The sequence below is a fragment of the Scyliorhinus canicula genome, chromosome 11 (assembly GCF_902713615.1).
Source record: "Scyliorhinus canicula chromosome 11, sScyCan1.1, whole genome shotgun sequence".
NCBI lineage: Eukaryota > Metazoa > Chordata > Chondrichthyes > Carcharhiniformes > Scyliorhinidae > Scyliorhinus > Scyliorhinus canicula.
In genome coordinates, this window is record NC_052156.1 from 33,329,822 (window position 1) to 33,343,907 (window position 14,086).

Below are 14,086 nucleotides of genomic sequence, written 5' to 3' on the forward strand. Positions count from 1 at the left end.
TTTTACAAAATGCATCAACCAAAGTGGGCAAGGGAGTTATTATTAAACAACTTATTAAACTACTTTCACATCATTAGACTAAGGGATTTTTTTTGCAGGAACAGGGCCCCTGTAAATATTTGTGGTTTACTGTTGATCTTCATACATTTATTGTTCGTTTTTTTTCACCAACTCAAAAAGAAAACAACCGCAAATAAACATTTCAGGACGCAGAAAAACTGTTCCCCCTCCCCCGTTCCATTGATCAACCAGTTAATAAAGATAATGGTGTACTCATGGGCAGAAAATACTTAGTTACCCCTTCCACTAACTTTCTAAATGCCCCAAACAGACAAGTTTGATATGGCTGCAGAGAGAATTTGCTAAAAACCTTAATATTGGTGTATGGTGGACTGAAGGTTTGCTAGACTTGAAGAGACTCAATTGTGGGCAGAAATGTAACAAATGCAACTCATTGCAAATTTGTAATTTTCAGGGCAAAATCGGATTTAAAAATCCCAATGGTAAAGAAACGGGATCTCAGGGTCTAAACACATCTTTAAATGAAAGATTGCTATGGACCCAAGATGATTTACCACCATCCCCAGATCTACATCTGGAATGATATATGTTCATTTGTGCCTGTGTCAACTCTTTTAAAGAGCTGTCCAAATTAGTCCCACTCCTAGCTCTGTCCCTTTAACACTAAAGTTTTCCCTTCAGGAAATTACACAAATCCCTTTTGAAAGTTACTAATAAATTACTCCCATCACCCTTTCAGGCAATACATGCCAGATCATGGCTTGCTATATATTTTTTCTCTCATGTTGCTTCTGGTACTTTGCCCACTGTCTGGTTGCTAACCCTTGTATCATGAATCTGAACAATTCTATCAAAATCTCTCTACTGTAAAATGGATGTTTAATAGCCCCAAGTTCTGGAATACTCTTCCTACACTGCTCTACTTCACTTTCCTCCTTCATGATTCTCCTTAAAACCTCCTTATTTAACCAAGATTTTGATCATTTGATCTAACATCTCCTTATATGGGTCAATGTCATATTATGCTTTCTAATGCTCCTATAGAACACCTCGGTATTTTTTATTAATTCCATCGCTACATAAATGTAAGTAGTTAAGGAGAACAACCCAGCTTCCCCAATCTACTGATGAATTCCTCATCCCTCGCACCATTCTATTACATCTATACTGCACCATTTCCAAGACTAACATCCATCCTAAAGTGTGGTGCCTAGAATTGAACATCCTGCTCCAGCTGAGATTTAACTGGTGCTTTATAAAAGTCGAACACAGCTTCTTTGCTTTTATCCTCATATGCGGCTATAAATAAAAGCAAAGATTTCACAGCCTTCCCAATGTCTTCTGCAATCTTCAAAGATGTGTAGACATTAATTTCCAGGTCTCTTAACCACCACCTTAAATATTATATCATCTAAATTATTTTGCATTGTTTGATTCTTCTGACCAGATGAATCATTTCACGCTTGCGTCAAATTTAATCTGCTAGTCTGCCTGGTTCATCAGGCTGCCTACGTCTTTGTGAAGATTGTTATCCTCCTCATTGCTTATAACATTTCTAACTTTCGTGCCATGTGTAAACTTTGATGACCCAAGTGTAGGTCATTAATATATATCAAAAAGAACAGCGATGTAATACCAACTCACTGACAACACCTTTGTATTTTCCCCTCTAGTTTCAAAAACCTCTGTTCACCACTACCTCTCTGCGTTCTGTCCCTCAGCCAATTTCATATCAACATTGCTACTGTCTCTTTACTCCCATGAGCTTTAATTTAATAGCAAGTCTTGGGCTGGATTCTCCGTTTCAGGGACTATGTCCCCACATCGTCGTGAAAACTGTGGTCTTTTACACCAGAAAAACTGGCATCAAAAGGCCACAGATTCACAGCCCTGCAGGGGGCTAACAGGGAGTCATTGTGAAGCTTGAAAATCCAGCTGCAGATACGGCCCCCCGCACTTCCGGGTCAGAGGCTGAGTATGCGCACGGCGGCAGCCTCCAGCAGCCGCGCCGTGCTTCATGGCGGACTCAGACCGCGGATGTAGTGCCCCGATCGGCCACGCGCACGACCCGGACCACCCGCCCAATAAAGGCACAGTCCCATATGAGGCCCTCCCCTCCCCCCCCCCCCCCCCCCCCCCCCGCCCTCCGATTGGCCCACCCCCGACCATGGTAGCCGGGAACTGAGCCCGCAGTCACCTTGCGAGTTTCCCGAATGGCTGGGAGCAGATTAGAAATAGGCCATCGGGACTTCGGCCGCTCGGGGGTGGAAAATAGCGGGACGGGCCTCAAGCAATGACTGCAGGTGAGGGATATAAGAACATAAGAACTAGGATCAGGAGTAGGCCATCTGGCCCCTCGAGCCTGCTCCGCCATTCAATGAGATCATGGCTGATCTTTTGTGGACTCAGCTCCACTTTCTGGCCCGAACACCATAACCCTTAATCCCTTTATTCTTCAAAAAACTATCTATCTTTACCCTAAAAACATTTAATGAAGGAGCCTCAACTGCTTCACTGGGCAAGGAATTCCATAGATTCACAACCCTTTGAGTGAAGAAGTTCCTCCTAAACTCAGTCCTAAATCTACTTCCCCTTATTTTGAGGCTATGCCCCCTAGTTCTGCTTTCACCTGCCAGTGGAAACAACCTGCCCGCGTCTATCCTATCTATTCCCTTCATAATTTTATACGTTTCTATAAGATCCCCCCGCATCCTTCTAAATTCCAACGAGTACAGTCCCAGTCTACTCAACCTCTCCTCGTAATCCAACCCCTTCAGGTCTGGGATTAACCTAGTGAATCTCCTCTGCACACCCTCCAGTGCCAGTATGTCCTTTCTTAAGTAAGGAGACCAAAATTGAACACAATACTCCAGGTGTGGCCTCACTAACACCTTATACAATTGCAGCATAACCTCCCTAGTCTTAAACTCCACCCCTCTAGCAATGAAGGACAAAATTCCATTTGCCTTCTTACTCACTTGTTGCACCTGTAAACCAACTTTCTGTGACTCATGCATTAGCACACCCAGGTCTCTCTGCGCAGCAGCATGCTTTAATACTTTATCATTTAAATAATAATCCAGTTTGCTGTTATTCCTACCAAAATGGATAACCTCACATTTATCAACATTGTATTCTATCTGCCAGACCCTAGCCCATTGACTTAATCTATCCAAATCCCTCTGCAGACTTCCAGTATCCTCTGCACTTTTCGCTTTACCACTCATCTTAGTGTCATCTGCAAACTTGGACACATTGCCCTTGGTCCCCAACTCCAAATCATCTACGTAAATTGTGAGCAATTGTGGGCCCAACACGGATCCCGGAGGGACACCACTAGCTACTGATTGCCAACCAGAGAAACACCCATTAATCCCCACTCTTTGCTTTCTATTAATTAACCAATCCTCTATCCATGCTACTACTTTACCCTTAATGCCATGCATCTTTATCTCATGCAGCAACCTTTTGTGTGGCACCTTGTCAAAGGCTTTCTGGAAATCCAGATATACCACATCCATTGGCTCCCCGTTATCTACTGCACTGGTAATGTCCTCAAAGAATTCCACTACATTAGTTAGGCACAACCTGCCCTTTATGAACCCATGCTGAGTCTGCCCAATGGAACAATTTCTATCCAGATGCCTCGCTATTTCTTCCTTAATGATAGATTCCAGCATCTTCCCTGCTACTGAAGTTAAGCTCACTGGCCTATAATTACCCACTCTCTGCCTATCTCCTTTTTTAAACATTGGTGTCACGTTTGCTCATTTCCAATTCACCGGGACCACCCCAGAGTCTAGTGAATTTTGGTAAATTATCACTAGTGCATTTGCAATTTCCCTAGCCATCTCTTTCAGCACTCTGGGATGCATTCCATCAGGACCAGGAGACTTGTCCACCTTTAGCCCCATTAGCTTGCCCATCACTACCTCCTTAGTGATAACAATCCTCTCAACGTCCTCACCTATCATTTCTATCAGTCACTGGAATGTTATTTGTGTCTTCCACTGTGAAGACTGACCCAAAAAACCTGTTCAGTTCCTCAGCCATTTCCTCATTTCCCATTATTAAAACTCCCTTCTCATCCTCTAAAGGACCAATATTTACCTTAGCCACTCTTTTTTGTTTTATATATTTGACGAAACTTTTACTGTCTGTTTTTATATTCTGAGCAAGTTTACTCTCATAATCTATCTTACTCTTCTTTATAGCTTTTTTAGTAGCTTTCTGTTGCCCCCTAAAGATTTCCCAGTCCTCTAGTCTCCCACTAATCTTTGCCACTTTGTATGCTTTTTCCTTCAATTTGATACTCTCCCTTATTTCCTAAGATATCCACGGTCGATTTTCCCTCTTTCTACCGTCCTTCCTTTTTGTTGGTATAAACCTTTGCCGAGCAATGTGAAAAATCGCTTGGAAGGTTCTCCACTGTTCCTCAACTGTTCCACCATAAAGTCTTTGCTCCCAGTCTACCTTAGCTAGTTCTTCTCTCATCCCATTTTATCTCCTTTGTTTAAGCACAAAACACTAGTATTTGATTTTACCTTCTCACCCTCCATCTGTATTTTAAATTCCACCATATTGTGATCGTTCCTTCCGAGAGGATCCCTAACTGTGAGATCATGAATCAATCCTATCTCCTTACACAGGACAAGATCTAGGACCGCTTGTTCCCTGGTAGGTTCCATTACATACTGTTCTAGGAAACTATCACGGATACATTCTATAAACTCTTCCTCAAGGCTGCCTTGACCGACCTGGTTAAACCAATCGACATGTAGATTAAAATCCCCCATGATAACTGCTGTACCATTTCTACATGCATCAGTTATTTCTTTGTTTATTGCCTGCCCCATCATAACGTTACTATTTGGTGGCCTATAGACTACTCCTATCAGTGACTTTTTCACCTTACTATTCCTGATTTCCACCCAATGGATTCAACCTTATCCTCCATAGCACCAATGTCATCCCTTACTATTTCCCGGATGTCATCCTTAAATAACAGAGCTACACCACCTCCCTTACCATCCACTCTGTCCTTCCGAATAATTTGATACCCTCGGATATTTAACTCCCAGTTGTGACCATCCTTTAACCATGTTTCAGTAATGCCCACTAAATCATAGTAATTCGCAATGATTTGTGCCATCAACTCATTTACTTTATTCCGAATACTACGAGCATTCAGGTAAAGTACACTTCTGTTGGGTTTTGTTACCTCTGTTTTGAATCTTAACATCCCCAGTTTTATTCCTTTTAGTATTACTGGGCCTATTCACTGAGCTCCCCTCAGTCACTGTACCTTGCACTGTCGCCCTTTTTGATTTTTGACTTTGTCTTCTCTGCCTTACAATTTCCCCCTTACCTCCTTCTCCTTCTGTCCCTGTTTTACTACCTTCCAACTTCCTGCATTGGTTCCCATCCCCCGCCACATTAGTTTAAACCCTCCCCAACAACTCTAGCAAACACCCCCCTAGTACATCAGTTCCAGTCCTGCCCAGGTGCAGACCGTCCGATTTGTACTGGTCCCACCACCCCCAGAACCAGTTCCAATGCCCCAGGAATTTGAATCACTCCCTGTTGCACCATCTTTCGAGCCACGCATTCATCCTATCTATCCTGACATTCCTACTCTGACTAGCTCATGGCACTGGTAGCAATCCTGAGATTACTACCTTTGAGGTCCTACTTTTTAGTTTAACTCCTAACTCCCTGAATTCAGCTTGTAGAACCTCATCCTGTTTTTTACCTATATCGTCGGTGCCAATGTGCACCACGACAGCTGGCTGTTCACCCTCTCCCCCCCCCCCCCTCCCCAGAATGTCCTTCAGCCGCTCCGAGATATCCTTGACCCTTGCAACAGGGACGCAACATACCATCCTGGAGTCTTGATTGCGTCCGCAGAACCGCCTGTCTATTCCCCTTATGATAGAGTCCCCTATCACTATAGCCCTGCCATTTTTCTTCCTGCCCTGCTGCGCAGCAGAACCAGCCACGGTGCCATGAACCTTGCTGCTACTGCCTTCCCCTGGTGAGCCATCTACCTCAACAGTATCCAAAACATATCTGTTTTGCAGGGAGATGACCGCAGGGGACACCTGCACTGCCTTCCTACTCTTGCTCTGTCTTTTGGTCACCCATTTTCTATCTCCCTCAGTAACTTTCACCTGCGGTGTGACCAACTCGCTAAACGTGCTATCCACAACCTCCTCAGCATCGCGGATGCTCCAAAGTGAGTCCATCCGCAGCTCCAGAGCTGTCAAGCGGTCTAACAGGAGCTGCAACTGAACACACTTTTTGCACGTGAAGGAGCCAGGGGCAGTGGACGTGTCCCTGAGCTCCCACATCACACACGAGGAGCATGACACGGGTCTGGGATCTCCTGCCATGTCGTAAACCTTAGGTAAACTTATACAACTACAACTTTTATAAAAACGGAAGAAAAATAAATAAATTAGACAATGAAAAGAAAAACTACTTACCAGTCACTTACCAGGGTTAAAACGCACCTCCTCCCCACCCAGCTTCGAATTCCCACCTAGCTTCAAATTCCCAAACTCACTCTTGGTTGTGCCTCACTCTGGCTGTGTCTTCCCTGGCTCACAGGGAGAACTCACCCAGGGTCTCAGATGCTCCCTGGTTCTCTCGCTGCAGATTAAAAGTTACAGGCCAGAAGAAAGAGAGAGAACAAAACAGTAGAGAAAAAGTACCTTCTCCCACTCTGCACCGAATTACCTCACTGCACCAAATTACCAAGTTCCAACTTCCCACTCTGGTTGTGCCTCACTCCGGCTGTGTCTTCTCGACTTGCGCAAAACTTCTCCCACGGTAAGCCACTTTTCGGGGGCCGGAGAATTGAGGAACTGGCGCCGGTCCCGATTCCATGTATGAAACTGGATTCTCCGCCCCAGCGCCGGACACGTTTTCGGTGTCGGGGTGCGGAGAATCCAGCCCCTCATCCATATACAGATCAACCACATCACACTCATCGACCCTCTACGTTACTTCAAAGAACTCTGTCAAATCAGTCAAACACAATTTGCCTTTAAGAAATCCATACTGATTTTCATTTATTAGCCCAGACCTTTCCAACTGCCAACTAATTTTGTCCAGGATTCTTGTTTCAGTTTCTATTATTGCCACGCTGACTCACCAGTTTAATTCTTTCCCCGTTTCGAAAATTTTCAATCTTCCAGTACCCTGGCAAATTCCCAACAGGAGGTTTGGAAGATTGTGGCTAGAGCCTCCAATATTTCCACCACTACTTTCCTCCGTAACCTTGGATGCATGCTGTTTGGATTGGGTGACTTTGTTTTACACTGGAAACCGATACAGCACTTGTCGATACATTTTATCTTTATGCTGAGCTATACTGGACTGTTCATATTTGGGTGGAACCTGGGCATTAATCTATCCTGATACAATGGCATGTAACAAAATGGAAGGAGGTGGTGATGAATCTAAGACAATGATTACGCCACAGCTACAGTACTATGCAGCTTCGGTTACCGCATTATGGAAAGCCATAGCTGAGATTCATTAGGATGATAGAACATACAGAACATACAGTGCAGAAGGAGGCCATTTGGCCCATCGAGTCTGCACCGACCCACTTAAGCCCTCATTTCCAACCTATCCCCATAACCCAATAACCCCTCCTAACCTTTTTTGGTCACTAAGGGCAATTTATCATTGCCAATCCACCTAACCCGCACATCTTTGGACTGTGAGAGGAAACCGGAGCACCTGGAGGAAACCCATGCAGACACGCGGAGAACGTGCAGACTACGCACAGACTGACCCAGCACGGAATCAAACCTGAGACCCTGGTGTTGTGAAGCAACTTGTGCTACCGTGCTGCCCATGATGGCAGAGGTGAGAATATATATTCACATAACAGGCTGATAAAGATGGTTAATATTAGTGATTAGACTTTAGAAGAGCATAGAATATAAAAGCAGTGATCATACTAGAAATTTTTAAATCACTGGTTAGGTCTCAAGGATATTGTGGACAATTCTGGGCACCACACCACAGTAAAAATGTGAAGGCCTTAGAAAGGGTACAGCAGAGTTTTCCCAGCATGTTGCCAGTGGTGAAGGACATCAGTTATGAGGAGTATTACGATCCCAGACTAAACCCCAACAGTGTCTAGGATACTGGACCTAAACCCTAATATTATAATTTATTTGTACAATTGTGTGGAAAGAATTATTCGCTCCAGAAGTGATGAAGGAATAGGGCTTTGCTGTTTTTTTAAATTAACAAGTTATTCTGAAGACAATATTGCACTTTTTAATTTCACACCCGAAAAGAACAGTTTACAATTACAACATTAACACTACTACTCCATTTCCCATTAAACTTAAAAAAAAAAGAAACACACAACTCTCAATCTATCTTACTGTGGGAGAATTGTGGACTCAGTGTTTGGTAGATCACAATTCACCTCCTCTCTCCAAAGATTTCTCCAATAAACTTCATCTCTGTCTCTCTACATTTGTTGGCTTCTCCCAGCAATTACTTAATCTCTCTGTGGTGAATCACAGTAGCGTAATTCACACTGTTATTACATATGATGTACTATATCTGTGTAAGCTCGGCACACGAGCAGTTGCGTGGCTTTGCCCCTAGGGGGAGATGTACTGGGAGTGTACGGGAGTTTGTACTGGGCTCCACCCTTGGCTCCGCCCATGGCTCCTCCCACTAACTGGATGTATAAAGCTTGGCAGTCTGAGCCTGCCTGCCAGTTCATCTCGTCGCAGGCAGACTCCGTTGTGAGATTATTAAAATCACTGTTCACTTCCAACCATGTGTCTTGTGAATTGATGGTCACATCACTCTCCAAGCTGAAAATCAAAATATCTCTGCAGGTTACAAAGCACATTAACTCCCCAGGGACTTTTCTAGGCAAATCACATCCATTAGTCCAGACTGAAAAACACATTTCTTTGTCAATTCCATCTTCTAGCTGCTAAAAGCATCCAGGCTCTGCGAAACAGAATTCTCTTTTTAAAACAAACATGACCACTGCAGCCAATCACACTGTAACCCAGGCTTTTAACGCTTAAATTGTCCATTACGTTGAATCCAATATTCCTGAAGTCTTCCAGTCATCATACCCCCCCCCTTAAAAAAATGAACCAGCAGTGTAAACAGATGGCTTCATTTTTCTGAAACTTTTAACGTTAAACATTTCTTAAGATTACATAGGACTTATCCTTTATATGATATATCATTTTACATTTTTAAACAGGCAAACATCAATATGAATATTGTCCATTTTGGTCTCTCGCACCTTACAGTCATGATAAAGTATCAGCAATCACATTTTCTCTTCCTGCCACATGTACAATTTGTAAATTAAATGGTTGTAATAATAAACTCTATCTGAATAGTCTTGCGTTTTGAGTTTTAAATGTGTCCAAGAATATTAATGGATTATGGTCCATATATACAATTGTGTCAGATAAATTGTTACTAACATAAATGTTCAAATGTTCTAACGCCAACACCAAACTCAATGTCTCCTTCTCAATGGTCGAATATTTCTTTTGGTGCATGTCGAGTTTCATAGAAAAAATACCCGTTTGGCCTTTCAATTCCTTCATCGTCTTCGTGCAGTACAACACCAACAGCCACATCACTTGTATCGTTGCCACCATAAATGGTTTATCATAATTAGCTATCATCAACACTAGGGTGGTGGTTAACACAATCTTCAGATTATCGAATGCCTCATGACGTCCGCTGAAAATGTGTGGTTTTGAGTTCAGTCAGGGGTGCAACCGCACTGCTGAAATTTGGCATGAATTTACAGTAGAAACCACTCATGCCCAGAAATCTCAGAACTTCTCTCCTAGTTGTTGGTATTGGAAATTTTCCAATAGCTTTCGTCTTCACATTCCGTGGAGCCATCTGACCATGTCAAATGGTGTGGCCTTGAGATTTAGCAAATTTACTCTGAGCCAAATTTACCACCAATCCAGCTTCCTTTAATTGATCAGATAATAAAGAACAAAGAAAATTTACAGCACAGGAACAAGCCCTTCGGCCCTCCCAGCCTGCGCCGATCCAGATCCTTTATCTGAACCTGTTGCCTATTTTCCAAGGATCTACTTCCCGCTGTTCCCCGCCCGTTCATATATCTGTCCGGATGCATCTTAAATGATGCTATCGTGCCCGCCTCTACCACCTCCGCTGGCAAAGCATTCCAGGCACCCACCACCCCCTGCATAAAAAACTTTCCACGCACATCTCCCTTAAACTTTCCCCCTCTCACCTTGAAATCGTGACCCCTTGTAATTGACACCCCCACTCTTGGAAAAAGCTTGTTGCTATCCACCCTGTCCAAACCTCTCATAATTTTGTAGACCTCAATCAGGTCCCCCCTCAACCTCCGTCTTTCCATCGAAAACAATCCTAATCTACTCAACCTTTCTTCATAGCTAGCACCCTCCATACCAGGCAACATCCTGGTGAACCTCCTCTGCACCCTCTCTACAGCATCCACATCCTTCTGGTAATGTGGCGACCAGAACTGCACACAGTATTCCAAATGTGACCTAACCAAAGTCCAATACAACTGCAACATGACCTGCCGACTCTTGTACTCAATACCCCGTCCGATGAAGGCAAGCATGCTGTATGCCTTCTTGACCACTCTATCGACCTGCGTTGCCACATTCAGGGTACAATGGACCTGAACTCCCAGATCTCTCTATACATCAATTTTCCCCAGGACTCTTCCATTGACCATATAGTCCGCTCTTGAATTAGATCTTCCAAAATGCATCATCTCGCATTTGCCTGGATTGAACTCCATCTGCCATTTCTCTGCCCAACTCTCCAATCTATCTATATTTTGCTGTATTCTCTGACAGTCCTCCTCGCTATCTGCAACTCCACCAATCTTAGTATCATCTGCAAATTTGCTCATCAGACCACCTATACCTTCGCCCAGATCATTTATGTATATCACAAACAACAGTGGTGCGAGCACGGATCCCTGTGGAACACCACTAGTCACCTTTCTCCATTTTGAGACACTCCCTTCCACCACTACTCTCTGTCTCTTGTTGCCCAGCCAGTTCTTTATCCATCTAGCTAGTACACCCTGAACCCCATTCGACTTCACTTTTGCCATCAACCTGCCATGGGAAACCTTATCAAACGCCTTACTAAAGTCCATGTATATGACATCTATAGCCCTTCCCTCATGAATTAACTTTGTCACTTCCTCAAATAATTCTATTAGGTTTGTAAGACATGACCTTCCCTGCACAAAACCATGCTGCCTATCACTGATAAGTCTATTTTCTTCCAGATGTGAATAGATCCTATCCCTCAGTATCTTCTCCAACAGTTTGCCTACCACTGACGTCAAGCTCACAGGTCTATAATTCCCTGGATTATCCCTGCTACCCTTCTTAAACAAAGTTACAAGATTAGCAATTCTCCAGTCCTCTGGAACCTCACCCGTGCTCAAGGATGCTGCAAAGATATCTGTTAACGCCCCAGCTATTTCATACCTCGTTTCCCTCAGTAACCTGGGATAGATCCCATCGGGTCCTGGGGACTTGTCCACCTTAATGCCTTTTAGAATCCCCAAAACCTCCCCTTCCTTATGCCGACATGACCAAGAGTATTTAAACATCCATCCCTAGCCTTAACATCCATCATGTCCCTCTCCTTGGTGAATACCGATGCAAAGTACTCATTAAGAATCTCACTCATTTCCTCTGACTCCACGCATAAATTCCCTCTTTTGTCTTTGAGTGGGCCAATCCTTTCTCTAGTTACCCTCTTGCTTCTTATATACAAATAAAAGGCTTTGGGATTTTCCTTAACCCTGTTAGCCAAAGATATTTCATGACGACTTTTAGCCCTCTTTATTGCGCGTTTGAGATTTCCCGATATTCCTCCAAAGCTTCATCAGTTTTGAGTCACCTCAAGCTTATGTATGCTTCCTTTTTCATCTTAGCTAGTCTCACAATTCCACCTGTCATCCATGGTTCCCTAATCTTGCCATTTCTGTCTCTCATTTTCACAGGGACATGTCTGTCCTGCACTCTAATCAACCTTTCCTTAAAAGACTCCCACATTTCAAATGTGGATTTACCCTTAAACAGCTGTTGCCAATCCACATTCCTTAGCTCCTGCCGAATTTTGTTATACTTGGCCTTCCCCAATTTAGCACTCTTCCTTTAGGACCACTCTCGTCTTTGTCCATGAGTATTCTAAAACTTACGAAATTGTGATCGCTATTCCCAAAGTAATCACCGACTGAAACTTCAACCACCTGGCCGGGATCATTCCCCAATACCAGGTCCAGTATGGCCCCTTCCCGAGTTGGACTATTTACATACTGCTCTAAAAAACTCCAAGCCCGATGGGCTGAGCGGCCGGCCCTTCACGCCCGTTTCACCATGACAGCAACCACACCTGGTCGCTGCATTCATGAAACGGGTGCCAGATGCCCGTTTGGGGCATTTAGGGGCCCGATTTGGACGGGAGCACCGCGACTGTGCTTGGGAGGGTACAGGCCCGTGATCAGTGCCCACCGATCATCGGGCCAGCGTCCAAAATGGACGCACTCTTTCCCCTCCACCGCCCGGCAAGACGTGGCGGTGGAGAAAGACGGCACCGCACACACGCGGGTTCGTGCCGTCTGTGCGCTGATGTCTTCCGCGCATGCACGGGTTGGAACAGGCAACCCGCGCATGCGCGGATGACATCAGAAAAGCGCCGTTTCCGGGTCATTTCCGGCGCGACAAGGCTAGCACTGTTGCCTCACAGCACCAGGGAACTGGAATCGATTCCAACCTCGGTTAATTTTCTGTGTAGAGTTTGCAGTTTCTCCCCATGTGTGCTTGTGTTTTCTCCAGATGCTCCAATTTCCTCCCGCAGTCCAAAGATGTGCAGGTTAGGTGGATTTGCCACACTAAATTGCCCCTTAGGGTGCGATGTGACCATCAATTCACTCGAGACACGATAGGAAGTAAACTGTGGCTTTAATAAACTTACAACTGAGCCTGCCTGCGACCAGAAGAACTGAGGGCAGACTCACAACGCTGCAGCACTTTATACTTTCGGTAGTGGGCGGGGCCATGGGCGGAGCTGAGGGTGGAGCCCTGTACTAGCTCCTCATCTCCCCCTGTGGGCAGAGCCGTGCAACGGCTCACAGGCAGAGCCCACAAGGACACAATGCTACAGTGTGAACACAATACTATACAGTGTGAATTACATGATGTATATTCACCACGTTCACCCCCTGTAAAAACATCAAGTCCGGCGGGGGTGACGGGTCTACAGGTTGAGCCGGTCCGGTGGCCGAGTCGTCCTTTTGGGTCGGCAGTGCACTGGGGTTGTAGGCTCTTTGGATAGCTGAGTGGTGACGGGCGGTGTGTATCTGAGGGTGGACTCCGGGGGTGGTTCGGTCTGAGCTTCGTTCCTGACCGATGTGACGGGCGAATGGGGGCACAGGAAACCTGTAGGCGTGGAGGCGCAGGGCATGTGGGTCGGGTGGGGTGTAGTGTGAGGGGTACCTCGGCGGTGGTGGTGGTGGTGGATCCTGCAGGTGCCAGGTCCTGGAGGGAAACGGTGTCCTGTCGGCCGTCGGGGTGTTCTATAAAGGCGTAGTGTGGGTTCGAGTGTAGCAGTAGCACCCTTTCTACCAGTGGGTCCATTTTATGTGTCCAGACGTGCTTCCGGAGGAGAACAGGGCCTGGTGTCCTCAACCAAGATGGGAGCGAAGCCCCCGTGGTAGTGCCCCTACAAATAATCGCTCGTGAGGGGTCTGGTTAGTCGCAGTGCACAGGAGGGACCTAATTGCATGGAGCGCGTCGGGGAGGACCTCCTGCCAGTGGGAGGTCGGGAGATTCCTGGACCGTAGGGTCAGTAGGAGAGTCTTCCAGACCGTCGCGTTCTCCCTCTCCACATGCCTGTTCCCCCTGGGTTGTAGCTGGTAGTCCTGCTCGAAGCGATGCCCTTGTCGAGTAGGTACTGACGCAGCTCGTCGCTCATGAAGGACGAACCCCTGTCGCTGTGTATGTAGCTGGGG